The sequence below is a fragment of the Spermophilus citellus genome (genome assembly GCF_964194105.1).
Source record: "Spermophilus citellus genome assembly, chromosome: 18".
In the NCBI taxonomy this organism is placed as follows: Eukaryota; Metazoa; Chordata; class Mammalia; order Rodentia; family Sciuridae; genus Spermophilus; species Spermophilus citellus.
Window position 1 is genome coordinate 22,781,825 of NC_138200.1, and position 26,535 is coordinate 22,808,359.

The window sequence follows — 26,535 nt, forward strand, 5'->3', positions numbered from 1 at the left end:
ACGTTCCTAGCCAGCGGTTACCCCCTCTTTACTCAGTGCAAAGGGAGATCCGGGCGACGGGAGGCAGAGGTCGAGTCCACAGCCGCTATCTGGGGGCCCATCCCCCGCTCTTGCAGCCCCTGCATCCCGGTCTCCCCCAGACTTCATCCGAGCCTGCTATCTCCTCAGACATCTGAGGGAGTGCGGTCTGGTCCCCGAAAGGAAATATAGGGCTGACATATGGTTGGAACCGGGTACATAGTCCCCGGTCTATGGGTCTATTCTCCTTCCTCTTGGGAGTCCCCAGCCAGTGGATTTCAGTTTCTCTGTCAATGCCCCAGCCCTGTCCTGCAGCTCTGACCCGAGGTTGGCATGCAGCAACCTAGTGGATTCTGTATCTGCTTTTCCTACTCACTAGCCTCCGGGGAGGCACCGCCAGAGGGTTCCCAGAGAGCCAAGGAGAAGGAATCCAGAGGGAAAATACTTTCCAGCAGCCACCCTGGTCCTGGCTGCCAGGGGCACAGCCTCCAAGAGGAAGAAGCTGCAAGCTCTTTCTAAGCCTTGTCCTTGCCAGAGGGGTGCCCCTGGACATCGCCCTGCCTCCTTCCTGGGCCTGGGTTTCAGTTTCCTCATCTATGGCCAAGGAGTCATTTCTATACCCCAGGTCACTGTTGCTCATCTATTAAGCCCTTGGTTACCAAAGTCCCTCCTAGGGTCTCCAAAGATGCAGTTGCTAACTCCTTCTGTCACTGTGCCACTTACCAGCTTTCTCTTGGAAATTCCATTTGCCCCTAGAAACCACTATGGATTGATGAATGTAAGACCCTGCAGGGCCCATTGCTGTCCTCAGCTTCTGAAGGGAGGGGGCAGACTTGCACTGTGCCACACAGATTCAGGACCATAGTGGAATTCTAGGAAAGCAGATTTCATTTGGGGACTAATTACAAACAGGATTCCCATGGCAAGAGCTAGCTCACAGTGCAGTGGCTTGCCTGAAGGAGCTGCAGTCTCCTCTCCAGATCCAAGCAGGACCCCTCCAAGCAAGGGCTGATGACCAGTGATCAGGGATGTGCAAGGGGAGAATTCCTGCAGCTAGAGGGAGTCATGTCTTGATTACCTTTAGGGTTTGTGGATCTTCTATGTCTGTATCACCTTGTGGGGTAAGTTGTTTCTTGCCCATGGCATGACGGGGTTATTTTTATTAGTAAGAGTAAGAGCCATATATTATCACATGGTTTTCATGTAGCAGACAACTGGCTACTCACTTTCCACGTTTCGGTTCTCAACAGGACAACTGATATCCTTCTCAAACAGAAATCACATTACTTTCCCATGCTCAAAACCCTTCAGTGGTTCCTATTTCACTTGGCATAAATACCAGTGGCTTGACAAGGTCAAGTGATTCACCTTTCCAATCCCTGCTTTCTCCTCTGCCTTCACCTCTTTGTGTTTTCTATCCTCTCTCTGGTTCACACTTCTCTCACCACATTGTCTTCCTTTCTGTAATGCAATATACTGGGTATGCTCCCACCCCAGGGTCTTTGCACCAGCTATACCATCTGGCTTGGATGCCCCTCCCCCAACCACCTGCATCACCTGCTTGGCTAACCCCATTATGTTCTGTTTTTTTTTTTTTTTTTCCAGAAAGTCACCTTCTCAATGAGGCCCCACCTGGTCTACATATTTAATATTGCAATCTGCAGTTTCCTGCCCAGCAGTCCCAACTTCTCATCCACATCTCCCTTTTCACCTTCCAAAGTATTGTACAATTATTCATTGTGTTTCTTGTTCCAGGTTTATAAAACTTTGTTCCCTGATGCATCTCCAAGCCCCTACAACAGGGCTGGGCACAGAATAGATGCTCAGTAAATATTTGTGGAGTGCATGAATGGGGTTGTCATTTTATCCCAGTAACAGCCCTGTAGGGGAGACATTGTGATTTCACCTAATTTTATGGGTGATGTGGCTGAAGCTCAGAGAGCTTATGAAAATTCCCTGAGTTCACACAACTAGTAAGGGCCAAGTGAGACTTCCACCCAGGTCTGTTTTACTCTGAGTTCCTTGTTCTTAACCAAAAACATCCAGCTCTTCCCTACTGCAGGTAGGACTCTGGTCCCCACATCTGGAGTTGGTGAAGAGAGCAGGGCTTCCTGCCTTGGACTGAGGGCAGTCAGGGGCATCCTGATAGAGCCTTGCAGTCTCTTCCCTGACCATTCAGCTGTATGGAAAGGGGCTGTTTGCTCTTTTGTCCCCTCTTGTAACCTGTGCAGGCAGCTGTTGGACCTTCTTCTCTGTGTCCTTAACTCCTATCTGGGTCTGATCCATCTTTAGACCCAGTAAATGTTTAAACTCGGAGCACTGTTAGGGGTGTTGGGGAAGGGGCACTTTATCCCCTTTTGCTAGGGTTTCCTGTGGGCAGGGCAGGGATTTTGACTCAGTCCTTTCGCCAGTTGGAGAATCAGGATGCTGAAACCAGGCCGTGGTTCCCACTGGACCTTTCTGGTGCCTGGCCACCCACTCCCTGGGAGGAGCTGGCTCCCTCTTCACACATCCTGGTGGTCTCTCAGCTGGAGGTTCTAGAAGAAGGTGTCTGTGGTGGAATGTTGCTTCTCCCAAAGGGAAGCTTCTCTCTGGGGACAGAGCTATTCAGCCCTACCAACTGCAAATGTCCTTTGGACTCCCACAGAGATACCCTGTTTAGAGTGAATCTTGCTTTCCTGAAGTGAAGAGGGTTTCCTGCTGATAGACTTGTGAGCACAGTTCACAATTGTCTTGTTACCAGACCTGATTGCTCATCAGTGGGTGGTGACAAGCATTTATCCTCCTTCTCTCCCTCCAGGCACAGCTCTGAAATGCCTATGGGGTCATTGTGTACAGGGACCTGGTAGTGTATACTCCCGTAATGTGACCAGTGGGGTTTTAGTTTATCTGGCCCAGGTTTGGGCTTGCTCCTGTCATGCCCTGGTTTCCATGTGTCCGGCCTCAGTGCCCTGTCACTTTTCTGTCATCACCCACTGCTTTCGTTGGGCTTGGAGTTGGGATGTGTGGTGCTTGTCAATATCATTTTGTGGACGGTTTCGCAGGGCTCTCAGAGGTACCTCAAATAGCACTATTTAGAAAAAGCCTGCCCAGTCACTTGTGAAAGCGCCCTTAAATTACAGCCCTAAGTGAAGATGTCGTTCCTTGGAACTCACTTTCAAAATTTATTTATTTTAATGCTCAGGTCCTCTTGGAGTTGGGGTTTCGATATTCTTGTCTCGGCTGACCTTTCCCGTCCTCCCTGTACCACGTACAGCAACATTGATTTTGGGTAATGTATTTTGATTTTAAGATGCAGCCCATCCATAAACTTTTCTATCAATAATCCCAGCACACCCTGTGTACCCGACAGCTTAAAGCAAAATATCAGATTTATAGGACTTTTATTTTTGGCCAATTTAGTCACTCACTTGCCATCAGTGTCAGGGGATAAAGGCCTGGAGTCTGGCAGCAGGAAGACTTGCTCTCCAAGGGCACATGTCAGGTCAGTGAGGGATTGGGTGGGAGGGCAGGCCTTCTCGGTGCCCTGTAAAAACTGCTGGGGATTGATAAGGAAGAGATGGCAGAGTGCTCCTGAGTCAGGGGGAGGGCAAGTGACAGGGCTCATATTGGGTTCCTTTGGCCTTTTTTGGTCCCACCTGTCACCAGCTTGGAGTGCCAAGCTGGGTTCTAGCCCTTGTACTGCAGAGTCAGGAGAGGGCATCTCTGTTCTCTCAGGGTTCAGGGCCTGGCCCTGTTTGTGTGCCCTTGGCAACGCGAGCCTGGCTCTCAGTCAGCCTGGGCTCAGCTGGCTCAGGGAGGAGACCCACAGCTGCCAGGCCCCAGGATCTGGCCTGTCGTCATTTTCATTGCCTTGTCAGTGTCCCCTCCCTGAGTCCCCAGAGCCTGGGGCTGTGTTTGCTTGTCAGAGTCAGGATTGATTGGGTTGGGAATTGTCTAGAGAAGGGAAATGAAGAGGGAGAAGCTCCAGGTAGAGCCTGTTTCACTTCAGACATTCATTTAAGCCAACGTGTCCTGAGCACCTGATTCCTCACTGGCCAGCACATACCTATGGCCACCTACTCTATGGTGTAGGTGCTGGGGCTTTTGTAGTGAGCCAGAGAAATTTTCTGCTTGCCGAGAACCTGCATTAAGCCAGAGAAGGGGAAGAGAAAGACCCTCAAAGAGGAAACCAAAACAGCCTGATCATTTCATCCAGTGGTGGGTAACAACACCCAGCCCCCCTCCCTCTGCACTTAGTGATCAGGGGGAGATCTGAGCGGGGGTGGGGGGGCAGCCAGGCAGAGACATGGGAGAAGAAGAGGGCTTAGCATCAGGTGCAGCAAGTGCCAAGGTTAGGGTAGAGGGTAAATGTGGTAGAACATACTGAGTTTCAGAGGCGTGGTGAGGTGAGGCAGGGACAGTACTTTGGGGCCGGGTGGCTAACATGAGGATTTCTGTGCCAAGAAGAGAGAGGCTCAGATTGAACAAGATATGGCCCTGGTCGTGGTGCATGGAGCCTAGTGGGTGAGCAAATCCAGCACGTAATGATCCAGCCTCTAGCGGGAGACCTTCAGGGAGGAAAGAGGTAGATCCTATCCAGGAAGGCTGCCTGACTTCAAGCTGAGTCCTGAACACACAGGAGAAGGTGATTGGCTTAGCTGGGGGTGGGGTCAGTGTGTGTGTCAGCATCTCAAATAAGCAGCTGACTGTGCAATCCTGTGGAAGTAGGAGATCTTGGGTTGTGGCAGGGACAGAAAGAAAAGTCTAGGGTGACAGGATCATCAGTGGAGTTGAGGAACAGGATAGGCTAAGACTCTGAACCCAGTGCTGAGGAGGTCTTGATGATCTGCAGGGTGGGGTGGGCTGGGAAGCAAGGAAACTGGCCATCCCATCCAAGGTGTAATACTGTAGGCTGGGAGCCCAGAGCAGAGGCAAGGTGGTTGCCACAGACACCTCCTTATTTGGACCCAGCTCTGAGAAATGTCCTTACCTATCACCTTTTTCGGTTCTCTGTTCTCCTTGACCCTGAGAGCTGACACTCACAAATAGCAGCACACCCAGCACAATTTAAGTGTGAAGGTTTGGGGGTGAGCCCCATGGTGCCCAAGTTTGGCAGTGCTCAAGTCTTTGCCTTATCCTTCCTGGTTCCTCAAAATTCTGGATTTAGTTGGGAAAACATCAACAATGATTCTGATGAGTGTCATCTGAGCAAGGTCTTGTCTCCATGGCCTGGGTTGTCTGTGGCTCATGGGACAATTAAGTAAAAAGTAAAGTAAAACAAAGCAGAACAAGGTGGTGTCCAGAGCTCTAGAGTTGGATGGACCTGGTTTCAGATCCTGGCCTTGTCTTGGCCTTTCAGAGCCTCAGCTTTCACATCTGTAGGAAGGGTGTGCTAACATTGTTGAGTGCAAAGGGTGGACAGGAGGATCGATTTTGAGAGCAGCTTGCACAGCAGCTGGGGTGTAGTACTAGCAGCAGCAGCACACATTTTAAAGCACATGTGTTTGCTGCCTTTGATGTTATGAGGATGGAGGATGGGCATTTTGGGGTCCTTTCTGCCTGCCTTTGCACCTGGGTACTGGGGAGGGAAGGTGCTATAGAGAGGAGAAGGGGAGTCAGAACTTGGAGGTGATCAATGGAGCTGCGCATCCCCTAATGGATTTTATTATAGTCTGTGTGTGTGTGTGTGTGTGTGTGTGTGTGTGTGTGTGTTATTTAATCATTTGCCAAAATAAATCTTACAGACCCATGGAGAGTTTATTTTTTTTTATTTTTAATATTCTCAATACACTCGGGGTTTTATTTCCCACTAGATCTATTAGTTTAATTTAGTAGAGGACAGTCTGTATACTTAACCAAAAATTGCTTTGACATTATGGAGAATTAAGAGGCTGGGGCCAGATGGATCTGAGCAGATCGATCTGTTTGAGATAAACTCTGTTATTTCCCCATGTGCTTTCTTCACCTTAATGGCAAGGACGGTGATTGGAAAACACAAAGCTGGCTATTAATGACTAGGGGTCAGCCAGAGGGTCAGGGCTCTTGCTCTCATGCTTTCTCCAGACCTCCTTCAGGACACTGTCTGATGATTCCGGTGGAGATGCTTTTGGGGGGGATAGAGGCATCTATGGTTCCCCTAGATCCTCGTGTTTACTCCTGCTGGTCTTGGTCTCTCTGGGACTGACTGGCTTCCTGAAAATTCAGCCTCAATCCATCAAGGGACCAGTGTGAGCACAAGGTCTGGGGCATGGTGCTATGGAGGTAGCAGTGTGTGTGTGTGTGTGTGTGTGTGTGTGTGTGTGTGGTGGGGGAAGTCCAAGCTTAGGGGTGGATGCTGCTATTGAGGGATTTTCACTGAGTCTCCACTATGCTGAACTCAGCTCCTCTTGTTGGAGGGCACCAGGACCTTACCTCCCAGGGCTGATATGGGGTCAATGAGCTGATGTCTAGAAAGTGACTTTGTAAATCATCAGGAGGTAGACTTATGTCAATGATTATGGTCTGGTGTCCCTTGCATTTCTGGATTCTAGAAGTGGCTCAGGAAATGCCAGTCACATTGAGGATTCAGGACCTCAAGACTCTGGCATCCCTCTGTAACTTTCTGGGCCACCATGGTAGGTTTCTGACCAGAGCACCCTAACAGGATGCCAGGAACTGAGGGACACAAGAGTCTCTGGGGCACTCGATAACTCATCTCCATGCCCCAGTGGTGGCTCCAAAGGTGAAAGCAAAGTAGATAGACCCTTGATCCCATCAGTACTGTCCTGGGCTGAGGAGTTCCTGCAGTTCCAGTACAAGACTCATCTCTGGCTCCACCTAGGAGTTTCAAGGTTGGGTTCAGGAGTCTGTCTCTAGTCCCAGATGGTCCACCCTGTCAGGCCATCCCTGGACAGATGGCCTGTTCACCCAGCATTGTGACTAACTCTGCCCAGCTGGAGTCTATTTTTCCTCTAGGAAATCTTCCACATAATCTCTTTCTCCCTCCACATTTGTCTGCCTTTTTTTTTTTTGTTGTTGTTGTTGTTGGTGTTGTTCCCATACCCAGAGTGGCCCTCAGGTATGACTTTAAGCTCTTGTTCCAGGAGAGCTCAGTCTTACTTTCATTTCACAGTTCAACTTCCAGGAAGAGGTGGTGACTATGGGGACTCTGTGTTGGGTTCTCTGAGACCACATCAGGTGATTAGTGATGTCTTCCATTGGCATGGGGCAGGGGTGAAGAGGAAAGGGGCAGGATTTGCCACCTCCACAGTGGCTTCCTGGGTCTCCTTGGGAACTGGACAGGGCTTCCGCCTTCTAGACCTTCTCTTGCTTTCCTCTCAAGGCCAGCACAGGGCTAGCTCCGTATGCACAGGTAGATCTGTGCCTGGAGTTGGCAGACTTGAGGAGACCTTCACTGTTCACTTTCAGTGTAGAGGCAGGTGTTTAAGAGGGAGGACTGGCTCCTGGCAGTGCCTTATTTCAGCCCAGCTCCCTGCTTCTGTCCAGGAGGGTTCACCTGGGGAAAAATGTGCACAGTCTGAGTCTTTCCAGGACAGAAGCTATGCCCAGTTCATCCTTGTACCTACCTGGACACCTTGTCTGGCATGTGGCAGATGCTCAATGGGTGCTGGGTGGCAGGAAGCCAAGGCAATTATACGACTTTCAGTGAATTCCCAGGTCCCAGCCATTCTCTAAAAGTAACCTTGGTCTTTCCTGGTCCTGTCCTGGGTGCTGGCTGTGGAGCTATAGTATGGGGGTCAGAAGGTAGGGACGAGCTCCTGATTTAAGATTATCTTTAGCTTCAGAACCCCGTTAGGTCTGGGCCACCCTGAAGGTCAGTTCATTACCCCTGCTTCAATATAAATGTGCAAATGTGTAGACAGGGTCCAAAATGGACAGGGTGTTTCTATGGGGACTCCCATCCTGGTCTGAGTAGGTTGAATTCTGCCATCTAAGCTCTTGCTCCCCTTGGCGCTGATGCCGAGGCCTGGGAGTGGCTCCCTGGCACTGCCATGACCTTCACGCCTGACTTGCCCCTTTAGAGTTTCTCCTGCCGATAGACTGGCAGCTGCCAGCGCTGCTAGGTTTGTGAAATGTCAGTGGTTTAATATCAATTCTGGAGGTTTTATTGCCTTCCCCCCCCCTCCCCGTTTTCCAATGGGATTTTGATCCAATCAAGGCCAATCCAGAGTGATGGTAGATTTGTGTTCCTGTCCGAAGTTGACAAAAGGTCACCCTGCCTGAGGAACGGCCGCCTGCCACGGCCATGCACACATGGGATTCCTCTGCTGCCCCAGCTCTCTGGAAGCAGGCCCACTTTCTCCCAGGAGTGCAATGTCAGGTGGACACAGTGCTGCGCCCCGTGGGGCCTGTTGGCTGGGCCTAGGCGCCTGGAGGTTTAAACTCTGTAGTTGCTAGCCACAGAAAGATCTGGTTTTATTTGCAAAATATCTTTGATGCTTCAGATCTAACTTATTTTTTTTTCCACAATAATGTTTCAAAATATCATTTTTCCCCTCTTAGGGAAAAAAAAAACTATCAAATGAGATTCTCTGGGAAAGGCTTTGGTGCCAGACCATGCTGGCCTGTGCCCTTGTCCTTCCCCTGGCTTAGCCCCGTCCTCTGATCCTGGGGAACAACATACTGTCCTGCTCTTTCCAGGACCAGGTGGCCAGCAATAGGGGAGAATAGATATACAAATTTTTGTCAAGTTTTGAGGTAGCCCCAGTGTAGTGAGCCTTTAGGGAGCACCTGCTGTATGAGTGGCCTGGGGTAGCTCAGGGCCCAGTTGTCCCAGTTATTGACAAAGGACCAGGCCCTGGTGGGCTCAGGACTCTCCCTTGCTGGGGAAGAGTTGTCCCATGAGATTGCAGCAACAATACTGGCCTGCACTGTGGCAGTAGGGGTCAGGCATGCAGTGTGGCTTTCAGAGCCTCCCAGCTGGGGGTGGGCAGAGGGAGATCAGGGTGGCCTGATGGGCAGGGATGAGCCACAAACTGATGTGCATTTTGGGGTAAGGGAGAGTAGCAGAAGTGCCTCTGGAGTACACCTGCAGGCTTGTTAAGGGGTTGTAGCTTCTGCCCACACCTACCTAGGCAAGTTGGGGCTGGGAGTTCGACTGCCCTGGATTGCAGCTTCAAGCATCACCAACCCCCATTCTTTGCATATTCTCTCACCTGCAGATTCTCCTCTCAAAGACAATCTGGTGCAGGCATGCTCTCCAGATGGGCTCCAGCCTTCCACTACCCTTCTTCTTGGGGACCGGGGTCCGAGGGATGTACCCTCAGGACGTAGGTGGTGGGCATGTACTCAGATAGTGGGTATGTAGAGGAGGTATATGTGTGCACATGCACATGTGTGCAGTCACTATAACTGTGTGGATGACTTGCCCAGAGTGTGGGTGTAGTGTGTTCAGATTGGTTACCTTCTGTGTATCTATGGGTGTGCACAGGTAGCATTTGCTCACACAGACAGAGGGACAGCCGTGTGAACAGACAACACGGGTATACACAAAGATGTGAGAATACTCAGTGTGAGTGTGCAGGCCATGTGCGTGTGTGTATGTGCACAGGTTGTGTGTACACACACATCACAGTGAGGCAGTTTTCAGCCTCGTGGCTTGCTCTCCCAAGAGTGTCCTCTTTGGGGTGTGGGGTGCTGAAGGGGAAAAGGAAACTGGAGACAGCTCTAGGGAAAGGCCCTTTTCTCCCTGTCTTTCTCCATTTATATTTCTTCTTCTTCCTCCTCCTCCTCTCTTCCTTCCTTCTCTTGTTCCCTCTCCTGCCTTTCCTGTCCTCTCTTCCCATCTCTTTCTAATAGCCCACTTTTCTTCCTGGGACCACAAATTTAAGCCTGACTTCCCTCCCTGACTCCTCCTCCAGGGCAGTCCTCCTTCCCCTGCTGTCCTGCTCTTGGGGAAGAATGGTTGGTTTCTCTTCCCTTCCCCTCTGGACGGCTCAGGTGACCTGAGGACCTGTACCCTAGCACAGCAGAGGGATCAACTTGTTTATGCAGCACATAGGCTCCCTTCCCCCTCCTGCTGCCTGGAAGGGTATATCTGAGATCTCTGGAGATCTGTGGAGCCCACCACTGGACTCCCAGGCTCTTGAGGGCCAGGCAGACATATAAAAGGGGAAGGGAGAGATGCTGATGAGTGGCAGAGAAATCAGAGATGTTTGTCTGCACATGCAGCCTGAGCCCTGAGGGAAAGCCCCAGAAGGACCCACCCTTCAGCACAAGAAGCATTTCTCCAAGAACTATTTATGGGGCTTCTTTTATATGGAAGGCCAGGGGCCATGATGTGGGAGGTGATGGAGGCCTCATTTCTGATCTGCAGCCCTATGCCTCACCTGGGGTGGGCACTGCTCAGTTCTGGGGCTGTTGCTGTCGTGTGGCATGCATATGGCAGCCACTTCAGGGAAGTGGTGGTGCTGGCCTCAGGGAATCATGTGCACATTGCTCTTGAGGGGTGGGTTGTGCAGCGGCTGCTGGCCAGGCTCTGAGCCACCCTCAACAGCACCCTGTATCCAGAATGACTCCCCCGCACCCCCACAGACAAGGAAACTGAGCTCAACAGAAGGAGAAACAAGCCTAGGTTGGTCTGCTCTGCTCTCAGGTTTCTGCCCTGGCCTACTTTGCTCCTGGCTCCTGGGCTTGAGGCTGGGGAGAACACAGCTGGTCTCATTCCAGGATCTTCTTACAGAGGCTGATAGAGGCACCCACCTCTCTCCATCTTCTCTTTCACAGCAAGGATGTCTTCTCTATGAATGTTTTCACCTGCCCTTTAGTTTCTTAGTCTGGCTTCCACCCTATTTCTTTACTGAAATGTCTCCTGGTAAGATACCTTAGTACTTCATTGTTCTTGAAGATTTAAAGAAAAAAATTTTTAAAAAATCGAATGAGCACAGAATTGTACATATTTATGGAATGCGGCATGATATGTCAATGCGTGTATACAATATATCCTGATCAGGTCAGGGTAAGTCTCACATGTCCTGAGCTTGGCCTTCTATAACATTCAGCACCATTGAGCATACTCCGCTCCCTGAAGCGCTGGCTTCCCCTGACTTGTGACAGTCTCTTTACTGACTCTAGCTGCTCTGGCTGCACACCCTGGTCCCCCTGTTATAATCATGTCTGCCAAACCACTGAGTGCCGGAGTTCCTTGCTGCTCAGTGTAAGCCTTTTCTCTAGCTCTGTCTTTGTGGGCCTCAGCGTATGTGTCTCAAGGGAACCTCACAATGTCCACACGGGACTCATGGTTTGTCTTCGTGAACACAGCGCCCTGTGAGACCTGGTCCACCACCAACCTTCTCAGTCTGAGTGCTTTTCCTGACAGCCAGGAAGACCAATGGGAGGAATCCTGACCCTTTCTCTCACTCGCCCTGAGGCCCATTGCCGTGACCTTTCTCTCAGTTGTGTCCTTTTCTCTTCATGGCCTCAGTCACCAACTCATCACTTCCTGGATGATGCCAAGGTCTCCCTGAGCCCTGGCACCTGGCTGTGGAGGAATGCTCCTTGTGCTGAAGGGCGGGTCCTCTGGTGCTTTCTCTCAGAATTTGGACTGTGTCTGGAGCCAGACCTCTCTGTCTCTGGGCTGCTGTTGCCATTCAGTCCCAAGGGGGCATTGTCACACAGGGCAAGGAGGCACTGACTGACCTCATCTGTTAGAATATCTGTGTGCTTTTACCTTCTCCTCCTCCTAAACTCCCTATCATTTATTGAGCACCTAGAGTATGCCTGACAGTGTAGGACTGCAATAAATATTTCATAAGTTAATCAACAATGAAGACATAAATGTATTAACTTACTCTATGAGAGACTTTTATCATTCTCATCTTGTAGATAAGAAAAAAAAAAAAACTAAGTTCTGAAGACATTTGGTAATGAATCCAAGGACACAGTTGAATTGAAGCTAGCCCTGGTGGGGGCTACCAGGTACACAGTTGAATTGAAGCTAGCCCTGGTGGGGGCTACCAGTCAGAGCTGTCCAGATGCCACTCAGTGTGCATGGGGTCTCCTCTGTCCTCTTTCCCTGTTGGAGCCTTTCCTTAGCGTCTCAAGTTGGGGGCTGTATAGACGCAGCCACTGGGTTAGTCAGTGCAGACTCTGGTGAGCAACTGGGTAATTATTTCCAAAAATATTGACTTGTAATGTGAAGAAAGCTCTTCTCCATGCCACCCGTCAGCAGAAAATTGCCTTTGGTATTAACATTTCATCAACTGCATAATGTGAATTGATGTAAATGCATAATTAGAAATAATAGCCTGGGAAAATTCACTCTTATTTATAAAATTGGGCTTGTTAAATTAAAAAGGGAGCTAACGACTTCCATCTCACTGTTAAAACATGTCCGAGCCTTTGCCTGCTCGGCTTTGCAGAGGCCCTGCGTCACATCAGTGGGTGCCTGGGTTGCATCCACAGCTCTGTGGGGTGATCTTGGAGAGGGAACAAACTCTGAGGAGGCATGGACACCACCTGTCCTAAAGGTGGCTCCCTAGTAACACGAATGGGCCTCTCAGAAACATCTCAATCAAAATGCAACAAATGGCAATCCTTGAGGAAAGATGGGCAAGTTAGTTTCCTTGGCCTTCATTCTTCTGTAGAATGGGGGAAACTCACCTGAATCCCAGGTATGCGGTGGGACTTTTGACATGGAGATAATAAACCTTTCCTTCAACTGGTTTTTATTGGACAGTTGTGCCTGGTCCCATTCATTCCCCAGCTTCAGGGGACTGGGAAATGTGACCCAGTCCTTGCTGATAAGGACACTCCTGTGCCTGAGCCCAGTAAAAGAGGTCCAGGGGAATGGGGTCTCATTGGACCTAACACATCATAACAAAGAGTCTGGTCTGGTTACCAGGAAAGTAGTGCTCCAGCAAGGCAGGCATTGAGGATGATGGCTGGAGCCATCTTTCACCATGTGGGTGAGGAGTCAGGACAGAGTCACAGAGAAAAGACTTCTACAATGTTTGCATCTTAGTTGCCATCACACTTGGAGGGAAGTGTACCCCATACAGTGACCTCTGGCCCCCACCCCCTTTTTTTCTTTAAACTCCAGTTGGAGCTCAGTTTTCTGTCAGTTACCACTAGAGAGGATCTGGCAGGATCTGTCCAGGTTTCTACCACCCCTGATTAAAAATTAAATAGCATGTCATTAATAGCAGACATTGATATTTTAAATAAGGCTGAGGTTAAATTAGCCTCTCCACACCTTGTACTAGCCCTTACTGATCCACAGTGCCTTATTATTGTCCAGCCCTGTTGGCATACTGTCTGCTCCTCTTCGAAGCCAAGGACTTGGCCCTCCTGGGAAGGTGAGTCCCAGGTCCTGCCTTTATCCAGTTCTGGGGAGAGGTTCTGTTCCTGGGGGATGTGTATGTGAAGACTGGTGCAGAAATGATTTCTTATTTCCCAAGAATAAGGTTATGATTGATGACAAAGCCCAGGGAACAGGACATATAAAAAAGAGACACTCCTTAGCTAGTTTTTAGTCCTGTACTCTTTCAGAGGAGGATTTGAAGGAACTTCCCATTGTGACGATAGATTTAGGCTCCACTGGGCAGACTATCCTAACCCAGCCCCAGCACCTCCTCTTTGGTAATTTCCTGGGGCCTCGGAGAACAAACGTGGGAGACTGCCCCGGGCCAGGAAGGGCACGCTGGGGTCTGCCTTCCAAGCACACAGGGGGTCTGATGGCCCTGTCTGGGTCTTCATCCCTATCATGTCCAGGGTCATACTTCCTTTTTTCTCCAGGGGGCCCTGACTTTTCTAGGAAATGGCCCCTTCCTTCCTTGAAGCTGTTCCTGTGTAAGAACCACAGGGAAAATTCTCCAATGTCCACTTTTTCAGGGGAGAAGACGGAAACCACACTGGGGAAGGGGCTGGCCCAGGGTCCCACAAGGGTTTTCAGCAGAGGCCAGGCCTCGGATTCTGCCAGGGCATCCAGAGGAGGCTGGGCAGTGTGCTCAGGAGTCAGAACTGCGTCACCCTTCCTGGCCCCACAGGCCCACTCCAGGGGACGGGGGCCCTAGAGGAGGGATATATATAACTGTTCCTGGGCCTTCCCTGGCCCTTCCCTCCTCCTCTTCTCCCTCTTCCAGGGGACACAGGTTCCCTTTTCATGTGGGAAGAAAGCTGGGCACTTGTCTCCAGGAACAGCTGGGCCTTGTCCCTTCAGCTGTGGCTCGTCGCCTGCCACAGGCCAGACAATTCCGGCTGTGTCCTGGGGACCCAGGGGATGAAGGAAGCGGGTTGGCTGGAAACCAGGAGCTGCAGGGGGCGTGGAGCTTATGAAGCTGAGGCTGGGGCCCAGGAGGCTGAGGCTGAGGCCCGCAAGGAGCCCGTTTCCCTGGGGCCTCCGGCTTGCTCCAAGGGCGTGATTTCTGTCGGCAGGGAGGGCTGCTGCAGGCCCAGCCTGAAACCTTGGGCCTGGTTCCTTTCTCACTGGGCTCTCAGAGGATGTGAACTGCAGATGAAAACCTCTGCCCACCTGCTGCCCCTCGAGCTACCCTCCCCTGAGCTGTGCCCCCCAGTGGGGCTGGAGGCTCTTCTGTGGGGAGAATGCTGGGAAACAACCCAGCCAGGAGCAGCTTCCCTCTCTTGGCCTCCATGAGCTTGCTGGGCCCTGGGAAGCTCCAACCACTGTGCTCTCACCAGGGCAGGAGCCTTGACATAACATTCAAGGCCACCTCCTCCCCTGCCACCCAGCCTCCTCTCCTTCTGTGGCCACCCCTGGGCTCTGATCCCAATTTCCCCCACTCAAAGCTGTAGCTCATAGACAGAGCATTTGTTCTGAACCCACTAATATTCCACGGGGTGTGCAAGTACCACCTCACACCGGCCATAGGCCATGTGCTCTGACTGCACTAATTTTGCAAATTGTTCAAGCCAAGACTCAGGGTAGTTAAGAAACTTGCCCAAGGCCACACAGCTGGCCAGCCTGCACCTGTTTCACTTCAAGTCTCGTGCTCAGATTCAGAAGTTTCCATAGCTTCTCTGTGCGTCTTTACTCCAGCTGCTGTGTTTTTGGCTTGGGAAGCTTTCATCTTTTCTTTTTTTTTTTTTTGTACTAGGGATTGGACCTAAAGATGCTTTACCACTGAGCCCTTTTGTATCCTAGCCCTTTTGGGTTTAGAGACAGGGTCTTGCTAAGTTGCTGAGGTCTCTTTAAGTTGCCAAGGCTGTCCTTGAACTTGTGATTCTCCTGCCTCAGCCTTCTGAGTCGCTGGGATTACGGGTGTGTGCCACCCTACCTGGCCTGGGAAACTATTTTCTTTATTCAGATGACAACCATTTATGAGGTTCCTACCCTGTGGTTATTCATGCTTTTACATTCCAGAGGGTGACACAGCTCATAAACATGTGAATAAAAAGGAAGAAAAAAAATTGCATAGTGCTAACTTCTCTGTAGAAAGGTTGTTCTGGGGTATGGCTAGGGGTGTGCTTTAGTAGTGAGGTCAGAGTAGGGCACCCGAAGGACCTGGATGACAAGATAGGAATCAGCTTTGCAGAACTCAGAGTAGAGGCTACCAGGCAGAGGAAGGCAGAGCAAAGGTTCTGGGGTGAGCACAGAGACTAGAAGAATTATCGCCTATGTGGAACAGCAAGAAATGAGGGCAGGGGTGGTGGTGGAGGGGAACCCACAAACACTTAGGCCACGCTGCTGCCAGGAATGTGTCTCCATGTGACTTTATGTCACTGGACTCAATTTTCTGTCTGAGCATTGGGTCCACAACAGCCCTGTTTCTCAGGTGCCAAAGCTGAGAAGGACCTGTGGGACAGAGAGACATCTCTTCCCACATAGCTGAAGGTTTGTCATGGGAAAAAAGGGTCACCCTGCTGCATAAAGGCCCAGAGAGCAGAGTAAAACCTATTGTGGGAAGGGGATTTAATTTTTTGTTTTTTTATACTGGGGATTGAACCCCTGGCTTCGTACATGCTAAGCAAGTGCTCTATCACTGAGCCACATCCCCAGCCCTTGGCAGGCACACTCAGGAGAATTAAGCATTCACAGATATTCAGAGATGGGAAGAGTTACCGAGAGTAGTGGATTCCGAGGGAACTATGCATGGCGGCAGAATCTGGGAAAACAGCTGGTCCTTGCGGGCAGAGTAGAGGAGGCTGGGGTGCTGAGGGGTGTGCCAGCCTGACACTGGGCTCTCTCTCAGTGGTCTCTGTGCTGTCTGTGTGTGGAAGGGTGTCAGCACTGGAGAAAGGGCATAAGCTCCCTAGGTCTCTGGGTGCCTGGGTGAGACTGCAGATTTGGCTTCAAAATTCTGGGCTGGGAATGTGCCTGGTGCTTGATAAATTTTGTCGCTTGATTGATTTCATCCTGGCCCTGGAGGAAAGTGAAAGGAAGATTTCTTGATTTGAGAAGACCAAATTAGGAACAGATGTCTTTTCGAGCTATTAATAGGCAGTTGGGGAACAATGGGGCTTATTTTTAAAGGCGCCCATAGCTCCTCGGTTGCCGCTGACCATGGGTATGTTTTGTGAAGGGAGTGTTTCGTTTTCTTGCTGGTGGAGAGTCATTTTCAGGAGATGGCCAGGCCTTCCTGATGCTCCACTCAGGTGGTGATTCAGCGGGTCACATTGAACCTCTTCCTCCAAATCGTTGCGTTTCCCGGTAAGGGCTGCAGAAACACCCCGTGATTCTGATAAATGGGTACATCACAGAAGGCTCTTCTGGATAAGAGGATGTGGAACACACACGATGTGTACTAATTGGCCCAAGTCATCTTTTTATTCTTCAATATAGAAGTCTGGAGTTGAGCATTTGGGGGAAGTGAATATAAACCACCGTGGAAGCTATTAGTAGCATTAGCAGCATTATTCACAATCACAATTGTTGAAAATTAAAATTGTCCATTACTCTGTGTGTGCGTATCTTCTCTCTCAATTGCAATTTAAAAGCTAACACCACTTAACTCATCAAAAATAATATGAGTGAGGAAAATGGCTTTTCTTTTTTAAAAAATCCCCAACATTTTGCCTTAATGTCTCCCTTTGAAGAAAGTCAAGTTAATTATGATGCAGACAAGAGAGTTACCGACTTCATTTAACATGGTAGGTTGCACCAGTGGCCTGTTGTCTGCACACACTTTGAGGAGAAGCCTACTCTGGGGCAAACGTTTCCTCTGAGCAGCCTGCTAGGACACGCAGCTTTAGACACTCAGCGCAGGCAGGCAGGAGCCAGCAGGAGGTACCCAGCTTCCCTGGGTGACTTGTGACTTGGAATGAGGCTTGCTCTTCTCTATGGGATTAAAACCCTCTCCCTGGGGCTGGGGATGTGGCTCAAGCGGTAGCGCGCTCGCCTGGCATGCATGCGGCCCGGGTTCGATCCTCAGCACCACATACCAACAAAGATGTTGTGTCCGCTGAGAACTAAAAAATAAATATTAAAAAAAAATTCTCTCTCTCTCTCTCTCTCTCTCTCTCCTCTCTCACTCTCTCTTTAAAAAAAAAAAAAAAAAAAAAACCCTCTCCCTGTCACCTGGGGCTAGTCTCAGTCCCATAAAGGAGCTGCTTGGAACTGCAGCAAATGCCATGGGTGTGCCACTCCCCTCCCCCATCACTCACTGTTGCCCTGCACACAGTTGCTCTTTATCCTGGGGCCTAGGGTTAGGGGGAGTCCATTTCCCCAGGAGCAGCCTTCAGCTGGTGATGAAGGAGAGTTGATGGATTATTTAAATACCTGCTTCCTCCCTTCTTAGGTGGGACAGCTCCCAGGCCTTTTTTGCACCATGGTCCAGTGGTGCCCCAGGAGGCTTGAGCTTATAGCAGTAACTTGCTCATGACCACATCCTGTAAGTTTCCTTCCATCTCACTTCCCACTATATTAATGGGCTACATCAGGATCAGCTCCTGTGGCTGGGGATGGGGTGATCACAATGGCAGAGAGGGAAGAGGGTGTCTTGTAGCATGGGAACAGGGGACCTGATGGCAGGTACCCTGGGTTGGCAGTGCCTGGGGACTTGAAGGGTACTAAAAGGGCACATTTCCTGCAGGCCGCTCTTTGGGCCAGGTGACCATGTGCTGCTCTGAGGCTAAGGCTTGGAGGGCCTTGTTGCAGGGCACATCTGTGTAGAGTGGTGCTCTGCCCACCATCCCCTCTACAGTGCTTTGCAGTTTAGGGTAAAGTCAAGAAGCCCCCACTCAGATATTAAAGCACCTGCAATCCCATACAAGGTGAGCCCTTTGCTATAGAAGAGTCTGAGAGAAATGGCAGCTAAATGCACTTTGCAGAGGTCATGGCCCAGTCATGGGTGTCCTTCCCTTTGTTCCGTGCTGTCTGTCTCTTCTGTATCAGCAGCGTGCTTCTACTTTGGGAGAACTTCTTCCTTCACTCACCCTGAACTTCCTGGGGGTGGAGGTCAGGCTGTGGCCAATGGGACCATGTGACTCAAAATTCGAGGCAGAAAATCAGCAGGAATTTTAAATTTGGAATCAGGAGAAGACCCTCCCCCTTTGCTGTCTCTAAACGCTATGGCAGTTTGGGACTTGTAAACCTGGGGTTGTGGCTGCCACTGTCCAGTTTCAGAGACAGCCTTGGGAAAGATGGCGAGGAGAGAGGGAGACACCCCCGACATCCCCAGCCACCCATAGAGAATGCCTGTCTTTTCTGGGGTTGGAAACCACAAATCCTCCCTTTATGCCTAATCTGGCTTGGTTTGTGTTTCTGTCACTTGTCACCAAGGGTCCTGACTGTCATACCCTCATTAAGATGTATTTGTTCAGACTCCGAAGCCCCTGGCTCATATCTGCTCCAATTCAAGCATTCACTGAATGTCACTTTCGCTAGAGCATCTAAGGGAGTACGCGATCAAATCAAGAGATGGAGATCAACTCGGTCCTCAGGGAAACCAGGCTGAGGAGAGAAGGAAAGGGATGAGAGCCGTGGCCCGTCAGCTGCAGTGGACACACACTGGTTAGAGGAAATGGTGCCAGAGTGAGCTGTCAGCACCCTCCCAGTGCCGTGGTGCCCATTCAGCATGTCTGGGAAGAGGGAGGAGGCCTGATGGTGGGTGGGGATGCTCCATGTACGTTGGCTCAGCTAACATCACTGATGCCCAGGAAAGCTAAAGAGCCCAGGGCTAGTTGCCTCTGGTGTGATGGGGGTGGTCCACAGCAGGGAGAAGAACCAGCCACGGGCCTGAGTTCTCCCGAATTCAATTCTGTCCTTTGTACCTCATTCACAGACATGTTCTTATCAGATCTTGGGTCCTGATCTGGGTTTGGGAAAGAGGGTGCCCATCTTGGTGCCAGGTAGCTTAAAGAGATGCTCACCCTTCGTGGGGCTCAGAAGTCTTTGGGGACTCCCTAATTGGAATGGCTCTGAGCTCCTGCCTGGGCTCTGCTATGCGCTTTTGGCTCTGCTATGCACATGGTCACCTGGCTGAGCATGCCAGGAACCTGCGATCACATGCACCATACTAAGGCCTGGATTTCTGAAGCTGCCTTGGCCAATTTCTCAAGCTCATCTGGTTTTTTACCTGGTGAGTCTGTGGGATATTGGTGTCCTTCCTAACAATCCTGAGTCCCCAGCTCCAGCTCCTGATGGTGAACCTGATGATCAGCGTTCCAAGAATCTTTAGCCTCCAAGTGCCTTTGGAGGCTATCTTATCCAGGCCTCTGCTTCTGGACAAGTGAATAGTTCTAAGGGACATTCACACAAACCAGCCTTACTGGTCGGCCTCTTCCAGAGCTCCAAATCTCTTATCAAGGAAGTCTCCCATGCTATCTGACCATATGCTATCTTTCTGCCAAGTCTGGATGATTGTATTCTAAATTTGTGTTCGGACCAAGGGTTTAAAAGAAGGAAGAATCAATCAGAAATGGCCCAATCTTACCAATTTTGTTTTTTTAAACAATCAAAAAGAGATTTCTTTTGACTAGAAATGGATCTTTTTGCTTCCCATCTCTGTCTGACTCTGTGGGGTCTATTGCTCCCAAATCTGCTTGCGTCAGGGCTCTCTGATGTCTGGAATCTCGAGTAGTTTCCTGGAGACAGATGGCATTGATTTTGCATTTGTTCCACTCTGCCTGTCTCTCACAAAATATTAACATCAGCTATTGACATGGAGCTTCTAAAGAATCAGAAACCATTTGATCTGCAGCTTTAAAAAAAATATTTGGTAACATATTAGGCATTGAGGGAATTTTAGAGAATGGATTGTTTTTCAGGCATTTGGAGAATTTTTGGTGAATTGCCCAATGGTTGCTCCTGTTTTGAATGTGATCTTATTTCTTACTTCTGACGTTTTTGACACTTTGGTTGTATGTCAGTAACCTCAGGATGAGGAGAACAGGTTTGCCAGCTTCTGTGTCCCATCGTAGAGGGGAAGAGCCCTGGACCAGGAATCTGCAGAGGTGGCTCTGGTGATGGCTTTTCTGTTAGTTCTCTGTGTCTTTGGGCAAGTCATTTCTCCTCTTTGCACCTCAGTTTCTCAACTGGAAAAGTGGGGAGCGTGTTCTCTTTCCTCCCTGCATCTCAGGATTGGGCGGAGGGAGTGCCTGTGGCCTGGATGAATGACTTAATTGATTTTTCTCTTTTTTGGTGGTGGGGATTGAACCTAGTGCCTCCTGCAGACTAAGCGTGTGCTCTACCATTGAACTACACCTTCAGTTTTACTTAACTGCTTAAAAAATTTTTTTTATTGGTGCATTCTAATTATACATAATGGTGAAATTCATTATGCCACATTGTACATGCACATGATTTGCTCCATCTTTTCCCCCAGTACCTACTTTACTCTGCCTTCCTTATTCCCCTGATCTGCTTGCTCTGCTCTAGTGATCTCCCTACTACTACTACTACTACTACCACTACTACTACTACTTTAATTGAACATTATCATTATATGCATAGGCAGGACTCTCTGGGTATATTTGTACAGCATAATTTGGTAGATTTCATTCCCTAGAACCTTTTCCCTCTCTCCCCCTCAGTCCCCTTCTTCTCTTTTGGTTTCCCTCCTATACTTACTTGTTTTCAGTGGGAGAGTCAGCCAGCACGGAATGTCACTTGGATTTATTTAACCTCGAGTACCTGAGTGTTCAAGGTACAAATAGACAATGAGGGGGATCCCGTTACCTTGCACAAGGAGTCCTTCAAGACCTCTGACCTCACAGAGCCCCAGGGATGGTGTCTGGGCAGGAGGGAACTTATTGTCATAAGATGCCCTGCTCTCAGGCCCTTGAGCTATGTATGCATCCAGGTCTGCATAACAAGGGGTTCTAGATTCCAAATGGTTGGTGATGTGATGACTGTGGGAAAAGCACTGCAGAAGGGGGCAGCTGGACAATTCACAATAGCAAGACTGTGGAAGCAACCTAGATGCCCTTCAATAGATGAATGGATAAAAAAATGTGGCATTTATACACAATGGAGTATTACTCTGCATTAAAAAATGACAAAATCATAGAATTTGGAGGGAAATGGATGGCATTAGAGCAGATTATGCTAAGTGAAGCTAGCCAATCCCTAAAAAACAAATGCCAAATGTCTTCTTTGATATAAGGAGAGTAACTAAGAACAGAGTAGGGATGAAGAGCATGAGAAGAAGATTAACATTAAACAGGGATGAGAGGTGGGAGGGAAAGGGAGAGAGAAGAGAAATTGCATGGAAATGGAAGGAGACCCTCAGGGTTATACAAAATTACATACAAGAGGAAGTGAGGGGAAAGGGAAAATAATACAAGGGGGAGAAATGAATTACAGTAGAGGGGGTAGAGAGAGAAGAGGGGAGGGGAGGGGAGGGGAGGGGGGATAGTAGAGGATAGGAAAGGCAGCAGAATACAACAGACATGAGTATGGCAATATGTAAATCAATGGAAGTGTATCTGATGTGATTCTGCAATCTGTATACGGGGTAAAAATGGGAGTTCATAACCCACTTGAATCAAAGTGTGAAATATGATATATCAAGAACTATGTAATGTTTTGAACAACCAACAATAAAATAAAAATTAAAAAAAGAAAAAAAAATAAAGATATTAAAAAAAAAGAAAGGGACAGCTGGGAAGGAGGCTGATGTCAGTCACTGTATGAATGGAAGAGAGGAGAGGGGAACTTCCTCTGTGGGGCTTCCCATCACTCAAGACTTCACCATGCTTCTCTGTGACAGTTCTGTTTGGGGAAATCTGAAAACGCTCTGCCTGGTGCAGACTCTTGAAGAAATCAGCCTGGATGGGAGATATTTAGTGCTAGTTAAAAGATCAGGCAGCCCTAACTGGCAAAGAGTGCTCGAGGCAGTCTGATGTTGCCGAATGGCCGGCTCTGCCAAGATGACCTCTGCTTTCCCTGGTTAGAGGTACTGTTCAGAGGCACATGTGCTGAAGGAACATGCAGGCCACCAGAGCAAATATAGGGCCAGGGGCATGGAAGCTGCTTCATTCATTCACTCGTGCATTTGTTCTTTCAGTTCTGAACCCTGGGCTGGGCTGGAGTTCAGAGGTGGGCTACCAGCTCCTGGTGGGTAGGAGACTGGAGGCCAGGAGAAGCTGGAAGCTACAGGATGCCCAGTGGGAATGCCCAGGCTCATCAGTGCCTCTCACCCTTACCTTCACCTTGTTTCCTGAGGCCCTTAGGAACCTCAGGCTCCTTCTAACCCCTGTCCTCACCAACAGCAGCACTTGAGGCTGAGCATCCACAGCTTCTCCATGAGACCATCTCTTTGGGGAAGTCAGCGGGGTCCTCTATCAAGGTCCCCTGTAAACTGATGTTTAGCCCAGCCCCTTCTTCTTTCCACCCGAGAATTTTCCTTCCAGGATATTAGGGGAGAGCCAAAGCCTTCCCTTCCAGACTTCTGAAGCAGAAGTAGGCCAGGGATGATGAGGGCAGCCTCTATCCCAAAGCCAGAGGTGACTTCTACAAAGGAAGAGGCTGGTGAATGGGTGTGCATATATTTTTGTCCCGTGGGAAGTGGCCACATGCAACATTTGGTTTCCCCTAGATGTCAGCTCAGGAGGCCTCTGCCATTTGCTAACTGCTTTACTTGATAATTCCCAAGACTTAATTCCCAACTGAAAGGGTCTTTAGGGGCTGCTTCATTGGACTTCATGTAATGGCAAATGACAGAAAATCATCAGATACTTGATAAAAACCAGGAGGGCAACTCACTCAGTAACCCAAAAGCTTAAGCTTTAGGCATGGCTGGATCCAGCGGTTCAATCTCTCTCTTTCTTTTTAAATATGTCTTTTTGCTTTCCTTTTTGAGCTTAATCATCTTGCAGTCCCCGCCATGTGGATGCCCTCTGTCTACAGGCTATCTACAGGTTCCTTCCCTAGTGATTCTTGCAAAAGTCTTAGAAATGAGTATCATCAATCAATTTGAGTCATGTTTCTTCACCTGAACCTCTGGCAGTGTCCAGAGATCTGGGTGGCATCAACTGTCCAGGTTTGGGTCATGCTTCTCTCAGAACCACTAGAACTTGAGGGTGAGGAAGTGTGCTGACCCAAAGGAACGTCACAGTGTTGTTTTGAGAAGTGAGATACCTGAAAGAACTGGTATGCTCTGCAGGGGAAATGAACCTACCCTCCCCGATGGCAGGAATCCCTTCCATAGCATAGCCCCCTTGACATTTGAGTGATGGCGCACCTCTCTGGGCCCTCCTCATTGCGTGCATGTCCTACCTGGTGCTGCCCTGACCTTGGCTCTTTTCATTTGCCACTGTCCTGGCTGGACCTCAGGATCTTTACTTTCTAGGCCCTTCCTTATTGAAAGACTCTGGAGTGGAAAATGGTGACTTTCCTGAGCTGCCTCCTCTCCAGCCTGCCAAGGCATGTCCCTCCCGCCTTGTTCTTGCCTCCTCCAAGTTCTTCCTGGGCAGCAGCAAGCTGCTTGGCTCTAGAGAGGGACTGGTCTTTCACCCTGTCCAACGGCATAGACCTTGATGTGAAAAAGTCCAACATTTGTGCTATTGCTCCAACTCAGCTCAGGGCCAGTGATATTGCAGGGAAGGATGACTGGGGAGTGGTTGAGAGCAAGGCTTCAGGGTGCTGTGGCAAATGCCTGTAGTTGCAGCTACTCGGGAGACTGAGACAGGAGGGTCCCTTAAGCCCAGGAGTTTGAACCCAATCTGGGCAATACAGTGAGATCCGGTCTCAAAAATAAACAAACCTGTAATCCCAGGGTCCCAGGAGGCTGAGATAGGAGGATCACAAGTTCAAAGCCAGCCTCAGCAACTTAGCAAGCTCCTGTCTGAAAATAAAAAGGGCTGTGGATGTGGCTCAGTGGTTAAGTGCCCCTGGGATCAATCCTTGGTACCAAAACAAACAAATAAACAAACAAACCACACACACAAATGCCAGAGAGCCAGGCTTCAGAGCAAGGCAGAATAGGGCTTAAATTCTGGTTCTTACTCATTATTAGCTGGGTGCCCTTGGACCAATTACTGCAGCCATGTGAGCTTTTTCACAAATGTGAACATCAGAGATGGGAATATGACATGGGATTGTACCTGGGGATATCAGCAATGGGTTGCAATCCCAAACATCTGCCTGCTTTTATTCTGCCCTTGTTATTGAGAGTTCACTGTTCCCTAAAACCTCAGAGTAGGTAGATCTCTTGGAGAACCTCTCCTTAACCAAGGGGAAAAATGAGGCCCCAAGACTAGGACAGGCTTATCCAAGATCATATGGTGAGATTATGGAATGCCTGGTCTTCTGCTCCCAGCCCAGGGTTCTGAGCACTTTGACTTCAGTAAGTGTGATTGGCATCTACAAATTTTGCATTTGTTTCTGAAGGGAATGGAGATCAATGGAAAAGAAATGGGAGAGGAAATCTCAACCCTCTTGAGGGTAAAATCAAAGCTCAATAGAGTCAATTCTGCCAAATGTCCTTCCACCTCTGGAGGAATGTCCATCAGTCAGAACAGCACATGGCCGGGGCTGTCACCACACTGCTGCTGGGGATGTGTGAATTTGGGAAGGTGGCCAATGCTAGGGTAGGACATGCTGATTTCCTGATTTCCTTTGAGGATGGTGGATGGGACCATAAGGTCTAATGGCTTTGAGGATTTTTCTTTTTTCCTTCCATGAGGGTGGAAAGGTGTGGTACTTTTTCTTACCCACCATAATGGGTCATGCCCCCCGCTACCATAACAAAAGATAGGTTAATAAGAGAAAATCTTAAATTCATTAAATCAAAGTTTTTGTGATATAAGAGCCTTCAGGAAAATAAAAAGACTCAAAGACCCAGGGAAGACTCCATTTTTATGCTTTTATTCCATGAAGAATAAATGTCCATGTAGAAATGATGGGACAAAGGGTCTGAATTGATGGTAACAGACTAAGGGGACCCAGCAAGGCCTGTCCGTTCAGATTCTTTTTAGTTTCTGCGGGTAGCCTTCTTTCCTTCTGGGTCTGGGGCAGGTCTTTTTGGAAGACAATGGAAGAGAGAGTGATCTTTTGAGGTTTTATGGCTGGCTTTGAGAGAGAGAGAGAGAGAGAGAAGTTCTAGTTTCCATGACACACCCAGGGCAGAGAATTCTGGTTTCTTCGACTCATTTTGGGGGAGAAAAGGGTGAGAGACAGAAGGGTAGGAGGAGGTCAGAGAGACTAGGTTACCTCTGAGGCCTCAGTTCTCCTTCAGTTCAAAGTTCTCAGCAAGCCAAGGTGCCACACTTTGGGCTGTCATGTTCTGACCCCAACTCACCCTCCTCCCTTCTTCCTTTTTTCTCCCCTCCTGCTTTTAATTGGTACCAGGTTTTGAGCCCAGGGAAGTGATGGTGAGATGTTGAACCATATTCGCAGTTTATTATTATTATTATTATTATTATTATTATTATTATTATTATTTTGAGACAGAGTCTTGCTAAGTTGCTCAGGGCCTCACTAAGTTGCTGAGCCTGGCTTAAAACTTGCGTTCCTCTTGCTTCAGCGTCTGGAGCCGCTGGGATTATAGATGTGCACCTCTGGCCTGGCCTCCCCTTTTAAAAATAATGACTTCACTGATTTTATAAAACTAATACATCCTTGTAAATAATTCAAGTGAGAGATGTGGGAAAGTAAAAGAGAATACACAGTCCAACATCTCACCATCCAGAATTCATTGTTAAAAGTAGGTGGTAGCCATTCCAGATGTCTCTCTAGGAATATGCACAGGTACACAAATAGGAACAGCTGAACATTTTGCACTTGCTATTTTAAAATAGAATTGTTACGTTTTGTTTGATTTTCATAGCAGCAATGAAAAACCTAAAGTGAAACTGAAACAATGGTTGAACTTCAGACCAATGTTTTATCACCTCAAAAAAAAAAATCCTTCTTAAAAGAGTTGCTAAAATTAAGAAAAAAAGGAGGTTAGGAAAAAACAGTATGTTCTGGGTATCATTTTGATTAGGCATATTTCCAATTCTAGACAATTTTGACTAGCTCTGTACTGTGAAAGCTGAGGAATTTAGCAGGTTTTTATTTTTTTTTTGAAGGTTCTCATCTGATTTTTTTTTCCCTAGATGAGACTTACTTTGAGTTTAAAACATTTGGATTCTCTTATGTGGGGTTTCCTCTGAGTCCACACATTGTTGTATTTGCTGCTTCTTAATTTTTTTCAT

The 26,535-nt window shown here is 48.8% G+C and overlaps 1 long non-coding RNA gene across 2 annotated transcripts in view; it reads left to right on the forward strand.

Annotated features, from left to right (window-relative positions):
* LOC308637435 overlaps positions 1 to 26,535 on the forward strand; it is a 150,524-nt gene that overhangs the window by 246 nt on the left and 123,743 nt on the right. For both annotated transcript variants that reach the window (XR_014019594.1, XR_014019595.1), the window contains exon 2: positions 3,203 to 3,289. This is a non-coding gene — a long non-coding RNA (uncharacterized lncRNA). The remainder of the gene's footprint in view (positions 1 to 3,202; positions 3,290 to 26,535) is intronic.